General features: G+C 45.3%; 1 long non-coding RNA gene across 3 annotated transcripts in view; it reads left to right on the top strand.

The window, feature by feature from the left end:
• Positions 1-16,666, top strand: part of LOC148534871 (uncharacterized) — a 45,685-nt gene that overhangs the window by 5,985 nt on the left and 23,034 nt on the right. The gene's annotated exons all lie outside the window — the stretch shown is intronic.

Below are 16,666 nucleotides of genomic sequence, written 5' to 3'. Positions count from 1 at the left end.
TTCCACCTCACACCGCTGAGATATCGCACTCCCTACACTTATATACTGTAGTCTAATACTCGTGTGATTATATAATACATAGTTCATACATCCATCATGATCTTGTAGGCTGCTTGTAATACCATTTTTTTTTCATCTGTTTTATGCTGCAAAATGATGAAAGAATTCTAAGAGCTACATTGTATATTTCCTATATGAGTGACATTTGTAACTTTATCATTACGCATTGTTGCAGAAGCTAGAAATACAGTAGTATGTTGTATGTTGTATTATCTTAAAATTATTAATATATTACAATTTTTTGCTCTAAAAACTCATTTCTGTATTTGGGGTTAGGGGGGGCAGTTTTTAATTGCACACCTCATCTGTGGGTTGAGCATGCTTTAGTACATTGTAATAGCGATTACACACGCAGTCTCACTGCTATAGTATGCTAATCCATTGTGATTGCTATGCCGCCACAGCAATACATAAGGATGCCCACTTTACCTTACACACATACGTAATCCTTACCAAGACTGCGAAACCATCAGTAACATCGAGTACCATCGTAGCCTCATGCACACTTGCACAAGCTCTGACCTTACTCAGAAATTGCTAACCTCGTCGCATGCTTGTCACAAGCCACCACACTGCCAATGCTGTGCAAAGCGAACGCCGGGCCAGCGTTCGCTGAAACGGTGCCTACTTTCTGTCCATCATTCTGGGATCAGCCCGGATTGGCTCCTGCATCCATGTCCTCCTGCTGTGAATGCTGCTCCGATGCCGGTGATAGCGTTTCACGTGTTTCCGGTTCTGGCATTGTCTCCTGTATCCAGTCGAGTATCCAGTCCTCCCACTTATCTTGTATACCTGCCGTTTGTGTCATCTGGGCGGCACGGTTCACTTACTATCTACCTGCCGTTTGCGTCATCCAGGCGGCACAGGCTGCACTCCAGCGTCCTCTGTACGCAAGCCAGCGTACTCGCGCTTGTGTCAACCCGGCGGCACAGGCCGCACTCCAGCGTCCTCCGTACACAAACCAGTGTACTGCGCTTGTGTCAACCCTTAAGGCTGCTACTGGCCCAGAGGCCACATCTCATCTTCAGGCCCACAGGCCACATCTCATCTTCAGGCCCACAGGCCACAGCCAGCCAAGTCACTTCCAGCCCTCAAGGCTGCTGCACAGCCCGAAGGCCACACTACATCCTACAGGCTTACAGGCTTCAGCCACTAATCTTATCAGCTGTTTAAGCTGCTACATGGCCGCATCTAGCCAAGGTAATACCAGCCTTCAAGGCGGTTGCGGGACTATACCCTACTAAGTCATACCAGAGGCTTAACAATGCTATGAGTACTCAAGCTGTGTACGGCATCGCAGAGGATTATTTATGCATGCTCCTGCAATGGCGTTTAGGACGGCTGCATTTCATCAACCCCCCCCCCCTTCCCCCGTCACCACCCCCAAACGGTATTTTCCTTTCAATCACTCTGCGATGGGTCTGCGTAGTCACTGCGATCGCAGTCTTGATCGCAGTGGCTGGTTGGCGCAGGTGCACTGCGATGCATACACATGCGCAGAATGCAACTATCGGCCGATTGCGTGCATATTAGCGGTTGCGGTCGGTAATGAATCAGGCCCATGGTGTTTATGCAGTAAAGGTACGTACATACTAGATGATATTTTGCACAATTTGCCCGATTTCGACGCATTGGAACGACAAATCGTGCAAAATTGTGCAAATCGTGAGTGTCCACTCACAATAACGATGCCAATGAGCATACCCGCGGGTCGTACGTCGTATCTTTAGTTCTTGCCTACAGCAGGTAAGATCTGCCAATCTCGTACACGATGCACTGAAAATCGTTAAGGACGCACGATAGGTCGTTGGTCAGATTGGACACTTTTTAGCACCATATTGTGTCCTGGAGTGCCGGGAAGCTGACGGGGAGAGTTCAAAGGAAATCGTTCACGACATCGCATCATTTGCAAATGATCTAGTGTGTAAACACCTTCACTGTAGGTTTGCAGCTAAAAAGGAAAAATCCTAATTGCTTGCGTGGATTTCCTCCGGGTGCTCCGGGTTTTTCGTATAGTGCTAAAACATAGTGGTAAATTATTGTGTCTGTTTGTTTGGTAGATAATGTAATCTGTAAGCTCCACTGGAGCAGAGACTGAGGTAAATGATTAAGACAACACATCCCAATGCTAACAGATCTATAGGCCCCTTGTATCTAATGATTATTTCAAGTTTTGTATATTTCCAGTCATGTACAAGGCAGTTGCAGAACTTAAACAGTTATGGCCTGTTTCAAAGGTGCGCGCTTTTGCAGCCGCGGTTGTCATTTTTTATGAAGTCGCAGCGGTGGTAATATGTAAATGCTAGTTTCAGCCCTCCCCTTGTGTAAACCCTGAAACACCCACTTTCAATGTCTGTGGATGGTGCAACTCCTTGCACCAGCCTGCCCCCTTCTGAAATTGCTCTAAACATGGCTTCTGCGGCTGAGGTCCTACATTTGGGAATGCAGAAGCATTCACTGACACGCCTGTGAAACTCCTATAAACACATCCAGGGGCGTATTAAGAGAGGGGGCCCGTGTTCATTCCCCCTCAGGGGCCCCCTCCTCTCTCACTGGTGGCCGGCAGCAGACTGACTCGTGTGACCGCCGACTGCAGCATCAGTAGACTCTGGGCACTAGAGGGTGCCCAGAGTCTACTGCACATGCGCCGATCGCCAGGGAAATGGCGCGGCCATTCTAATGCCAGCAATCCTGTACGCAACAGCTTGTCTCTGCGTAGACTCAGGTGAACTCATGTGATGTTGGGGTTTCACAGACTTTTTGCGCATGCTCAGTGGCAAATAATCTCTCAACCACGCAAACATCAGCAATGCATCATCCTCTGAATCAGGCCTTTTGTCTGCAGTTAATATATGGTGAATGTAGATCATCCTGTAGATTAAGGACCTGATTCATTATGGATCACTATTGCGATTGCAGCTGCGATTATGCACACAGGTCCACTGCAAAAATATGGTAATGTTTGCAATCCAACGTCGTTGCAGGCCAACATAAAGACGTCCACTTCCTCTTTCTCACATCTGTAATACGTTGCAAGACTGCGAAAAATTGATAATTTATGCATGCCCCTGTAACGGTATTCAAACGCACTGACACGTCTGCGTTCCGCCAACAACCCCCCCCCCGTCACCACCCCCAAATACACCCTTCCTATCAATCACTCTGTGTGGTCTCTGCGATCGCAGTATGATCACAGTGATGCCTTTGTGCCTACGCACTGCGATGCATGCGCAGTACGGAACAATCGTCCATCTGCGCAATTGCGATCCATAATGAATCAGGCCCTAAGTGTGTTGCTTTAAAATATTAAAGTTTGGAAAGCTATTGGTAGCAGTTTGATGATCAGAAACTAAACATTATGAGGATCCGTTGTGTAGACTATTACAGACTGACAACTTTGTTAATAAAGGCACAAATATTTTATAAGGGGTCTAGGGCAGCATATGTGGAAAGGCTGCATATACCAAAGCCTAAGATGACAGTGATGCTCATTTTTATTATTTGAAATATTTATAATTTAATATTCACACATTATTAGTCATGCCTGGACTAAGGCTGATTTATTTTCACATGTGTATTTTAAACAGAAGGGATGCGTTATCATTGTGATCATGGAGAGCTATGGCTGTGATGGGAAGAGCTATGGGGCAGCACAGAAAAGGTGGCTTTGGGGAGCAAAAACATAAATTTAGATCCAAGGGGGATTAGTGTGATTAAGTAGTAATGAGCAGCTGCAATATATTTTTTCATGGGAAGTTCAGAGGAATGGCTTTGACAACACAGCAGCCTGTTTAACCAATTAACTGACAATTTTTTTCCCCGTAAACCGCTCAGAAATTGTTGCTGCTTTTTTATATTAAGTTTAAAAATTATTTTTAATACTATATTGAAATATTTTCTTTTCAATATATATATAAATATATATATCGTCATCCTGCCGATAGATGTGACAATACATCTGAAACGTTGATGATACAGTTGGTGTGTGTCTGAACTTTTTCAAATCCGGGGAGTGCCGCCCTACGGGCCTGATTCAAACCCGTTCGTAAGGGCCGGCCGTTCGCAGGTAATGTGGGCGTTTTTGTTTTTTTCATTTCCTGCCGCTCGCAAAGCTGTGGGAGCCCACCCACAGCTTGGGTGAGCGGCAAGGAGCCCGTTGCGATAATCGTGACTATCGGCCTTGCGACGAGACTCTGTGGTAGGGTCTCGGCTGCCTCAAGGCCGAGTGGACTTCCTGCTCTAATAGAGCAGGAAGTCCACTACTGACATCAGTTGTGATATCACTAGGTTCCTAAGGGAACGCCTGCGTTTGGCCAACCACCCCCCTACACGCCTGAACTGCAGTCGTTCGATGGGGCTCGCGCATGCACACGCCAGACGCGGCACATGCGCAGATCACAAACATCGAGCCGCTTGCGGGCGCTCTGACTCAGGCCCTATGTTGGAAGTATTGAACTACTGGAGTCTGAATGATTCCCGGGAGGGCACCCAGGTTTAAGGTATAGTTTATATGGAGTGACGGTCACATCTACCTTTGTTTCTGTCTATCTATCAATCTATCTAGGGGGTGGTTTACAACCCCCCGTGTCTATAGGGCCCCATTATAAATAACTTCCCACAACTACAGGCATTAGACCCCCCCATGGGCCATAATTCCTAATAATAATACCCCCCACACACCCCATTAGTAGTAAAAAAAAATACCTGTTTTCTAAAACCCCTCCGTGTAAAAACACAAATTTTCTTTGCCCCCCCCACCCTGTGATAAGTATGTTTTATTATTGTAGTACCCCCCTCCAGCATCATATTTATATATATATATATATATATATATATATATATACACACACAGTCAGGTGCATAAATATTGGGACATTGACAGAATTTTCATATTTTGGCCTCTATTCACCACCACAATGGCTTTGAAATTAAACAAACAAGATGTGCTTTAACTGCAGACTTTCAGATTTAATTTGAGGGTAGTTACATCCAAATCAGGTGAACGGTGTAGGAATTACAACGGTTTCTATATGTGCCTCCCACTTTTTAAGGGGCCAAAAGTAATGGGACTATCAACTCAAAAGCTATTTCATGGACAGGTGTGGGCTATTCCCTCGTTATTTCATTATCAATTAAGCAGGTAAAAGGTCTGGAGTTGATTCTAGGTGTGACATTTGCATTTGGAATCAGTTGCTGTTGACTCTCAATATGAGATCCAAAGAGCTGTCACTATCAGTGAAGCAAGCCATCATTAGGCTGAAAAATCAAAACAAACCCATCAGAGAGATAGCAAAAACATTAGGTGTGGCCAAATTAACTGTTTGGAACATTCTTAAAAAGAAAGAACGCACCGGAGAGCTCAGCAACACCAAAAGACCCGGAAGACCACGGAAAACAACTGTGGTGGATGACAGAAGAAATATTTCCCTGGTGAATAAAAACCCCTTCACAACAGTTGGCCAAATCAAGAACACTCTCCAAGAGGTAGGTGTATATGTGTCAAAGTCAACAATCAAGAGAAGACTTCACAAGAGTGAAAATAGAGTGAATGTAAACCATTGGTGAGCCACAAAAACAGGACCATATTAGAGTTTTCCAAACAACATCTAAAAAAGCCATTACAGTTCTGGAACCACATCCTATGCACAAATGAGTCCAAGATCAACTTGTACCAGAGTGATGGGAAGAGAAGAGTATGGAGAAGGAAAGGAACTGCTCATGATCCAAAACATACCACCTCATCAGTGAAGCATGGTGGTGGTAGTATCATGGCGTGGGCATGTATGGCTGCCAATGGAACTGGTTCCCTTGTATTTATTGATGATGTGACTGCATGATTGAGCATGCATTTCACTTGATGAAGATAAAACTGAAGGGAAAATGCCCCAAGAACAAGCAGGAACTGAAGACATTTGCAGTAGAGGCCTGGCAGAGCATCACCAGGGATGAAACCCAGTGTCTGGTGATGTCTATGCGTTCCAGACTTCAGGTTGTAATTGCCTTCAAAGGATTTGCAACAAAGTATTAAAAAGTGAAAATTAGATTTAGGATTGTTTAGTTTGTCCCCTTAAAAAGTGGGAGGCACATATAGAAACCGTTGTAATTCCTACGCTGTTCACCTGATTTGGATGTAATTACCCTCAAATTAAATCTGAAAGTCTGCAGTTAAAGCACATCTTGTTTGTTTCATTTCAAAGTCATGGTGGTGGTGAATAGAGGCCAAAATATGAAAATTCTGTCAATGTCCCAATATTAATGCACCTGACTGTGTATATATATATATATATATGTATATATATATATATATATATATGTATATTTATCCCTGATGCTAGATACCCCCCAACAACCATGGGCATACACCCCCACTCCCCCATATGCAGAGCGCAGTGGACCATGTGTCAGGGGGTGCTGATGATCAGTCCCCCCTGCTGAAGCTGATCTCTGCACTTGCAGAGATCAGCCAAATAGTGCTTGGAGGGGAACTAAGTTCCCCTCAACACACTGTGATACCCGACACATACAACCCAGAGTGCCGTTCGCACGGCATTTTGTGGCTCGATTTCTGGAAGTGATGTCGGCGGTCACAAGTGCAGAACGGATCTTCTCTGGAAAAGCCGGGGAAGCAGCGTGGCCGCATGTGATACGACGTTGCCAGCTGAAGCACTGTTGGCTGCAGTCGCATCACATGCGACGCCGCCAGTTAACTGGTTGAAAGAGGAGAACCTGCTGGATCATGAGGATCCCAGGAATGCAGGTGTTGTTATTATTATTATCCTTTATTTATATGGAACCAAAAGGGGTCCGCAGTGCCTTACAATGTACATAAACAGAAACAATATGAACACACCTAGAACAAGAACAAAACAAGAAAAAAGTGACTTACAGTACAGAACATTGCAGGACACGATTTAAAAACATTGCTGCATCAGCTGTCATAATACCCAAATATGCAGCATGGCGGAAGAACCTAAGGGTTAGTTGCTTTTGTCCTGTCTAAAAGGGAGAGGAAGACAGACAGGGGTGACACATCTATCTATCTATCCATCCATCCATTCATCCTCAGACTTGGGGCCTGATTCAGACCCGCTCGCGAGCACTGAGCGCTCGCAAGCGGGTCGATGGTGCCCTAGTGCGCATGCGCACGACGGAGGGAGCTCCGTCGTGCGCATGTGCGAGACCCGCATAGCCAAGCCGTCGCTATGGGTCTTGCACCAAAGGGGACATGCTGTCGATGGTGAGTGACAGCACGCCCCCTTTGGTGGGCATGCCGGGGGCGTTGCTGCCCAGACGGAGGCGTTCCGTCTGGGGCCGGCCCCACTGACATCACTAGTGATGTCAGTGGGAGTGCTTTTGGCTCTGATAGAGCCAAAAGCACTCCTGGGCTTGCTACCGCAGGGTCTTGTCGCAATACCATCGCGACCATCTTTTTGGCCGCTCGCATAAGCTGTGGGTGGTCACACACAGCTATGCGAGCGGCCGGGAGGCCGCTCCAGTTTTAGGTAGGAGGGCCCTGATTCAGAGCGAGCGCTCTTGTCAGAGCGTCCGGCTCTGAATCAGGCCCTTGGTTCAGTATTTGGCCAAATAATAGGCAAGACTTGTATTCAGCTATACCCTTACAATTGAGGCAACCGATTACTTATTTACAGTGCCTTGCTAAAAGTTTTCACCCCCTTGGCTATTTACCTTTTTTGTTACATTACAACCTGTATTTTTTCTTTTTTTTATCTGAATTTTATGTGATGGATCTGCACAAAATAGTGTCATTTGTTGAAGTGAAATGAGAAAAATATATTTAAAAAAGAATCTTTGTAAATAAAATTCAAAAAATTGGTGTGTGCATATGTAATCACCTCCTTTGCTATGAAGCCCCTCAAAAGTTCTGGTGCAGCCAATTACCTTCAGAAGTCACATAATTAGTGAAATGAAGTCCACCTGTGTGAAATCTAAGTGTCACATGATCTGTCAGTATAAACACACCTTTTCTGAAAGGCCCCAGAGGCTGCAACACCACTAAGCAAGAGTCATCACACCATGAAGACCAAGGGGCTCTCCAAACAAGTCAGGGACAAAGAAGTACAATTCTGTGTTGGGTTATAAAAAAATATCCAAATCTTTGATGATCCCCCTGAGCACCATCAAATCCATCATCATCAAATGGAAAGAACATGGTACCACAAACCTGCCAAGAGAGGGCCGCCCACCAAAACTCACAGACCGAGCAAGAAGGGCATTAATCAGAGAGGCAGCACAGAGACCAAAGGTAACCCTGAAGGAGCTACAGAGTTCCACAGCAGAGACTGGTGTATCTGTGCATGTGACCACAATAAGCCATACACTCCATAGAGCTGGGCTTTATGGCAGAGTGGCCAGAAAAAAGCAATTACTAAGTGATAAAAATAAGAAGACATGATTTCAGTTTGCTAAAAGGCATTTGGGCGACTCCAAAATGTATGGAGGAAGGTGCTCTGGTCAGATGAGACTAAAACTTAACTTTTCGGCCACCAAGGAAAACGCTATGTCTGGCGCAAACCCAACACATCCCAATCACCCCAAGAACACCATCCCCTCAGTGAAACATGATGCTGCGGGGATGTTTTTCAGCAGGGACTGGGAACTGATTTGAGTCGAGGGAAAGATGGATGGTGCTAAATACAGCGATATTCTTGAGCAAATCCTGTTTCAGTCTGCCTGTGATTTGAGACTGGGACGGAGGTTCACCTTCCAGCAGGACAATAACCCGAAGCTTACTGCTATGGCAACACTTGAGTGGTTTAAGGGGAAACATTTAAATGTGTTGGAATGGCCTAGTCAAAGCTCAGATCTCAATCCAATTGAGAATCTGTGGTCAGACTTGAAGATTGCTGTTCACAAGCGGAAACCATCCAACATGAAGGAGCTGGAGAAGTTTTGCCTTGAGGAATGGGCAAAAATCCCAGGGGCAAGATGTGGCAAGCTCATAGATACTTATCCAAAGCGACTTGCAGCTGTACTTGCCACAAAAGGTGGCTCGACAAAGTACTGCCTTTTGGGGGGGTGAATAGTTTTGCACGCTGAAGTTTTCTGTTATGTTGTCCTAAATGTTGTTTGATTCACAATATAAAAGAAAACACAACTTCATAGTTGTAGGCATGTTCTGTGAATGAAATGATGCACACCTTCAAACAATCCATTTTAATTCCAGGTTGTGAGGCAAAAAAACATGAAAAATGCAAAGGTGGTGAATACTTTTGCAAGGCACTGTATATATATTCACAGGTCCAGTTTGTGATGTGGAGAAAAAACAGCGGTTATTAGCAAAATTTGGCTTTGGCTAAATCCTTAAAACTGAGCCAACCAAATACCTGATTCCCCAAGGACACACACAAAAGTATATGCCTTTAATTGCACCTCATATACTTCAGACAAGGACTATGGTTTTTATCGGCTGTGCTTGTTATCTTTTGCCATGATCCCCTACAGACTTCTCTAGGATTGGCCATCATCTGTTGCTGCCAAGTTCAATTATACTTTCTCCCATCTCTTCAGAAACCTATCACTGACCATGGCCCTGATTCAGAGCCAGACGCTCTGACCAGAGCGCTCACTCTGAATTAGGGCCCACCTCCACAGCATATACGAGCGTGCAAGATGATGGTCGCGATGGTCTTGACCATTGCGACCATCGCCACTGCGAGCCGAAGCCTGCGGTTGAGTTTCTCAACCGCAAGGCCCGGAGTGATTTTGGCTCTATCACAGCCAAAATCACTCCCACTGACATCACTAGTGATGTCAGTGGGGCCAGCTTCTGACGGTTGGCGTTCCCTTGGGAACGCCCCCGTCTGGGAGGCACGCCCACCAAAGGGGGCGTGCTGTCAATCAACATCGACAGCACGCCCTCTTTGATCAGACACAACGAGCGAAGGAAAGTCCTTCGCCCGTCGCGTCTCGCGCATGCGCACGACGGAGCTCCCTCCGTCGTGCGCATGCGCAGTGCAGACCATCGACCCACTTGCGAGTGGACAGCCGCTCGCGAGTGGGTCTGAATCAGGCCCCATGACCATTAGGCAAATAGAATAAAGCTGGATACACACGGTACGATTTGGGTAATGATCCAATCTCGTTAACAATTTCCCTTGAACTTTTGGACACTCCCGCACAAATGATATTGTGCCTACACATGGAACGATTATACAAACGATGAACGATAGATGGGTTGTTAATGACTGCAAATCGTTAACGATATATCGTTTGGCAACAAACCACCTCACATTGCATCTTCTGTCTCTCCGTTGGCTGGCACAAAATGGTGGAGGGGAGTGGCCAGGAAAAGTGACAACAAATCGTTCGTCATCCATGACATCCATCATCGTGCGTACACGCGGAACGATGTGTGCCAAATCGTGAAACACAGGTCGAGATCTTTCTGCATGTTCAAGAGATTAGCGTCCACGATCAACGACAGTTGGAGTACGCATCAGCATCATTATCATGCACACACCCAGCACTTTTTAAACGATTTGTCGTTCCAATCGATTGAAAACGGACAAATCGTTAAAAGAATCGTACCGTGTGTGGGGGCCTTTATACAGATGCTGAGCACAATCTCTTCAGAATCCTTAATCCCATAGGATTAACTAGCACCCTCAATACTGGATTTTGTAGATGATCACCCTTACCAAAATGTTAGACACATCGCCTTTTCATTAGGCCACTTAAAGCAATATGTAAACATTCTTGAGGATTAACACTTTATAATGGTCCATATACCTTAACAATACCTAGCAAAACTCATAAACTGACCAAAGATGCCCATTATGTGGAGATGCAGTTATTTAATGTGCAAGGAGCTTTCACTGTGATTGTAAAGTGTCTGAGCTAGTGTCCAAAGGCCAGGTTCATAGCATGACCACCAAAGCACGAACTTGCCAATCACTACACACAATGGTATCTATTACCTGCATGCAATTATGCCCAAGCTTTTAGACTCAGAAGTAGGACCTTCATTTTAGTTTGTATCCATTTATATTTATTTGTGACTTATATAGGTACAGAAGTGTACAGCAGTACTACAGAAAGCATTAGAACACTAATAGTATGAAGTAATACCATATTTTGTGATTTTTTCTTAAGAAAAAGATAGGCGTGTGTATGTTCATGCAGCAATGTCAGGGGTTGCTGTGACCTCAGGATGCAATGCCTTTTATCATAATTTGACCCCTTCACTTCTGGGAAGCGTAATGCAGGAGATTTGTTTTCCACTCAGAAGTTCATTAGTTCCAGCTGTAACTGTGATTGCCATGCATATGCTTGCTCTATAATAACACTTGAATGCCAGAGACTATTTAGGAGGTGGCCATGAAATCTTACAAAAAATACATTTAACAAGGAATTTTATAGTTTTGACATGTTACAATATTAACATACATGCATCATCAGTGTCGCCGCCCAGATCTTCAGGAATGGGTACCCGGGGAGAAAACCCATGATTCCAATAATGTGAGGTTTTCATTCATTTTCGAAAAACACTTTTTAGACAGGGAAATTCCCTTTTAAGCCAGGAGTATGAGAATGAAATCATGATGAAATGTAACGTGCAAATGATATTGAAAATAAGAATTATCCTAGGAAACAAAATTTTAGGGACAAAACTGACTTTGACTGGTAAAACATTGTAAAGTCTTATAGGAACATTTCTGTGTCTACTATTTCTTTGCAACCGTAGCTGGTCTTTTGGGGTCCAACATTTATTACAGGACTCCTTCCTTATAATGTCACCTTATAACACAAGCCAAACTGTCCGAAACTGGATTTAGAGCGAAAGCTACATTATAGCAATTAATATGTTATATTATACTATTGTATAGAAATATGCCTGGTGATAAGCAAGGGCATTAAACAGAGGCAGTACAATAAGCAATGTGTTTAGAGTGGTACTTAACATAATGTATCGCAATATGTCGCAGCAATATAGATGAGTCTTTATTAGCCTTCGCTGGAAATGTAATGGTTTGGTGGAAGGCTTTTTTTGTATTGCCTAATGTATATGTAGCAAGGTGCATTTGCGGGCTGGAGAAACTGTGCTTGCCCCCCCCCCCCAAAAAAAATGTGTACACTTCATACTGGGCATGAGTGAGCTTGTGCATACGCAGTACTTATTCTGTTGGCCACAGACGATGGCTTGCAGCAGTAAAGCATTTTGGCCTCCTGAGAAGGCGTTATGTTTTCCTTCCAAACTGCAAAAGCAATTAGCTTTTTGCAGTTTGATAAATGGCAAACACATGACTGCCCCCATATCATGGGCATAGTTGCCAACATCCAGGCTGTCCCCTACAGGGGTAGCCAGGTCAGCATAGTGAGGAGGGGCGTGGTGTGACCAGGGACATTACTCGAGACTAGGAGCGGAGCAGGGGCATGACCATGCGATGGAGTCATCGTATCCCCACCCCCACTATACGATACCAAGATTACAGTCATTGTGAAGCAGGGGGCAGGGCCATGATGACGCGATTCAGCACTAAACGGGGGGGTGTCTGGGCATAGGTGGCTGGCCAGGAGACTTGCCCACTTTTCTGGGCATCCGGGAGAGTCACCCTATTTTCGGAAACCTCCCTGCCGTTCCGGGAAAGTAGGGAAGTTTGGCTATGGGGATGCAGTATACTCTGAAAAGTGAAAGCAAAGGTGATAAATAGCAAATAGCAGTGATAAAAACGACAGCAAAGAGGGTTATGCTTGCTAAATAGACCCCCATTGTCACACCAACACACTCATTGTCACTTTGTAATCTAACATTAAGGGGCCTATTTATCATTACATATTTGTGGCATATCCGCAAATATTAAGTATCCCCCAAATGTATTGTGGAAGGATCTCAGCAAATATCTCCTATATTTGTTTGCGATCCCTCCATTTCCGACAGCAGCAGCAGCAGCCCCCATAGGTTTCTATGGGAGATGTGATGCAGTTAGATTTACCAAGCTCTGGAATGCAAAGCATTCCGAAGTTTGGCCCCCACAGCTGACACCATCTGATGGCATTGTGTGGCTGTAGCTTATGGGCTACACTTCACAAAATTTACGAGAAGACCTCTAAAACCCTCCCCGGCAATGGTCGTCGCACATGTGTGGTTAGCTGACCACTGATGCGGTCACTTCACTCAAAGCACATTGCAGAGAGGGGCTCCTTTTGAAGTTCGGACTTTTCGCCATCATTGCCGTTTTTAGCAGGTATAAAGTATCGGGCGCGTGCCCGCTTATCCCTGTATTCAATTAGGATCCGGCGAAAACGGGACCCGGCGGAAAGGTAAGTATCGAAAAGTCCTGTCAGTTTTTTGGGAAATCATGCTGTCACCCCCCCAAAAAGATGTTTTGACATGGGGGATGACTATGGGTACCCCCAATTTGGCCTGCTGAAGGTAGTCAGGGTTTTTAAATAGCCGCGGCAGGTGCATAAATGCGTCTGTGAAGAACTAGTGAAGAAAAGCACTTTACTTTTTTTTTTGTAAAAAGAACTATGTCCATCAAATTTGGGGTACATGAAAATGGGTGTAAGCATATTTTTAAGTTCCTAAAGTGATTTTTGAAAATTCTTCAAAAATCCACCTGCCGCAACCATCCGCATTATAAAAAACACCTTCTGCATGCTTGGGAACCCCTCAGGAATCAACTTCGCTAGTTTAGAAGTTTGTCCCCCATTTTTTTTATCACCCCCAAAATAAAAGTACCTTTTTTGGGGTCCAGAGGACATTTTTTTTTTTACATAGAAAACCTTTGGGGGACATTCCAAGGGGTGCTGGCTACTTTTTTTTAAGTCCACACCGCAAAACCCCAATTCTGCACTTTTTTTCGCCACCTAAACAGTGGTGAAAACTTACCGTATATACTCGAGTATAAGCCGAGTTTTTCAGCACAAAAAATGTGCTGAATGAGTACCCCCTCGGCTTATACTCGAGTCAAGTGTAGCGCTGACCGGACGGAGTTCGGTCAGCGCTACACACTGCCAAACACACAGCCGCCGGAGCCGGCAACTGTGTGTTTGGTGTAATCAGCAGCCGCTGAGAGTCTGTCAGACTCTCAGCGGCTGCTGCTGCTCCCACTGCGGGAGCCATCTTCCGGCTCCCACAGTGGGTGATGGGAGACACGTCGTCATGACCACGTCTCTCCCATGCAAAGCGGCCGGAGGAGCGGACAGCGGTGGGACCAGGAGAGGGAGTTTCAGGTAAGTGTTTATTTTTTTTTTATTCTTACCACGTCTCTCTCTACTAGGGGGGGGGGGACTACAGGGGGCACTACCAGGGGGCGATTACTACAGGGGGCACTACCAGGGGGCGATTACTACAGGGGGCATTATCAGGGGGCGATTACTACAGGGGGCACTACCAGGGGGCGATTACTACAGGGGGCATTATCAGGGGGCGATTACTACAGGGGGCACTAAAAGGGGGGATTACCACTGGGGGAACTACCAGGGGGGGATTACTACAAGGGGCACTACCAGGGGGGGATTACTACAGGGGGGATTACTACAGGGGGCACTAAAAGGGGGGATTACCACTGGGGGAACTACCAGGGGAGGATTACTACAGGGGGCACTACCAGTGGGGGATTACTACAGGGGGCACTAAAAGGGGGGATTACCACTGGGGGTACTACCAGGGGGGGATTACTACTGGAGGCACTGAAAGGGGGGATTACCACTGGGGGCACTACCAGGAGGGATTACTACTGGGGGCACAACCAGGGGGAATTACTACTGGGGGCACTACCAGCTGCTGCCATTTCCCATACTAGGCTTATACTCGAGTCAATAAGTTTTCCCAGTTTTTTGGGGTAAAAGTAGGTACCTCGGCTTATATTCGGGTCGGCTTATACTCGAGTATATATGGTATCCCCGTTTTTTTACAAAGACTTTTCGCACCTGTGAAAAGTCTTTGTAATTGAATATGGGGATAAGTGAAACTGGCGAAAATGACGTCCTCGGCGATAAATTATCGCCGATAACGGACTTTTCACCTCTAATTGAATATGGCCCTAAGGTGGTATTCTCACATACTGCAAAGCAATTTTAGACACTAATATCGCACCCAGATTGCATTGAGTATGTGATTATTGATAAATGGGCCCCTAAGTCATAACCTCTTTAGCATTAGTTTTCGGTGCTATTTGTTGAAATTATTATGCAATCTATAGATTGTGTAAGCGGTACATTCTCTATTGCTGGCAATGGGGGCAGCCGCAGCGCAAGTGCATTTGATAGTAACTTATTACCGATAACACAGCAGAAAACACTGCGAGGATGGAGACAACGCGAGACAGGTAAGTAATGTCACTGCAAGATGCAGTGATAATATACAAAATATATAGCTAATTATTAGTTACAATGTTAAATGGAGCCCTTAATATTTATCGGCTAGTGTTACCGGATGTAAGATATGTCCTTAATATACAACACTCTGGAACTGAGGGCCTGATTCAGAGCCGGACGCTCTGAACGAGCGCCCGCTCTGAATCAGGGCGTTTTTGGTTTTTTTGGGTGCGTCCTCCTGGACGCTCGCATAGCTATGGGTTACCACCCACAGCTTATGCGAGCGTCCATGATGATGGTCGCGATGGTCAAGACCATCGCGACCATCGAGCTTGAGACGAGACCCTGCGGTAGGGTCTCGCTGCCGCAAGCCCTGGAGTGATTTTGGCTCTATCAGAGCCAAAATCACTCCCACTGACATCACTAGTGATGTCAGTGGGGCCGGACCCAGACGGTAGGCGTTCCCATGGGAACGCCTCCGTCTGGGCAGCAACGCCCCCGGCACACCCACCAAAGGGGGCGTGCTGTCACTCACCATCGCCAGCACGCCCCCTTTGGTGCGAGACCCATAGCGATGGCTGGCTGTCGCTATGCGGGTCTCACGCATGCGCGCGATGGAGCTCCCTGTCGTGCGCATGCGCAGTAGGGCACCATCGACCCGCTTGCGAGCGCTCGCGAGCGGGTCTGAATCAGGCCCTGAGTTTTTTATTTATGAAGCACAAACAAATAATGTATTGAGGAGTATTAGCATGGCTGTCTTCAGCTTCTGTCTTAAAAATTTTAAGTGCAATTGATTATTGCCTACATTTCCATGACTTGTAACTAATGGCAAAATAGCAGCTGATGTACGTAAAAAAGCGTGACCAGCAAAGCATGGCATGCCAGTTTTGCTCATTATAAATTAAACTGATCTTCCCAGTTACTATGAATCCTTTAATATCTACAGAGCACTTAAGACTGAAGCTCTGCTCTCCTAGGCAGCATTTTAAAGTCTTAGACAACGTAATAAAAGAGTTTCTTTTATTTACACTTCTGCTCATGTTTAATGTAGCTCAGAACTGCACCTTACGCTATATATTAATATTACTGTAGGTTTGCTTGCCATTTTAAAATCCCTTTGCAACAAGTGGCATGTGCAATTTCTTGACAACTGAAAGGAGAAAGTGGCATTAATAAATAAAAGAAAATAAAAGCTGTAATTCCAGTAAATTACAGACATAATATCCATGAGACTGCACCTATCAGAGATGTGTATAATGTATGCACACTTGCCAGTAACTGGACTTAAATTAAAATATTTAAAATTATGTATTCATTAGAATAA

The sequence above is a fragment of the Taudactylus pleione genome, unplaced genomic scaffold, assembly GCF_031769625.1.
Source record: "Taudactylus pleione unplaced genomic scaffold, aTauple2 ptg000062l, whole genome shotgun sequence".
Classification (NCBI taxonomy): domain Eukaryota; kingdom Metazoa; phylum Chordata; class Amphibia; order Anura; family Myobatrachidae; genus Taudactylus; species Taudactylus pleione.
This window is presented reverse-complemented; position numbering and strand designations above follow the sequence as displayed.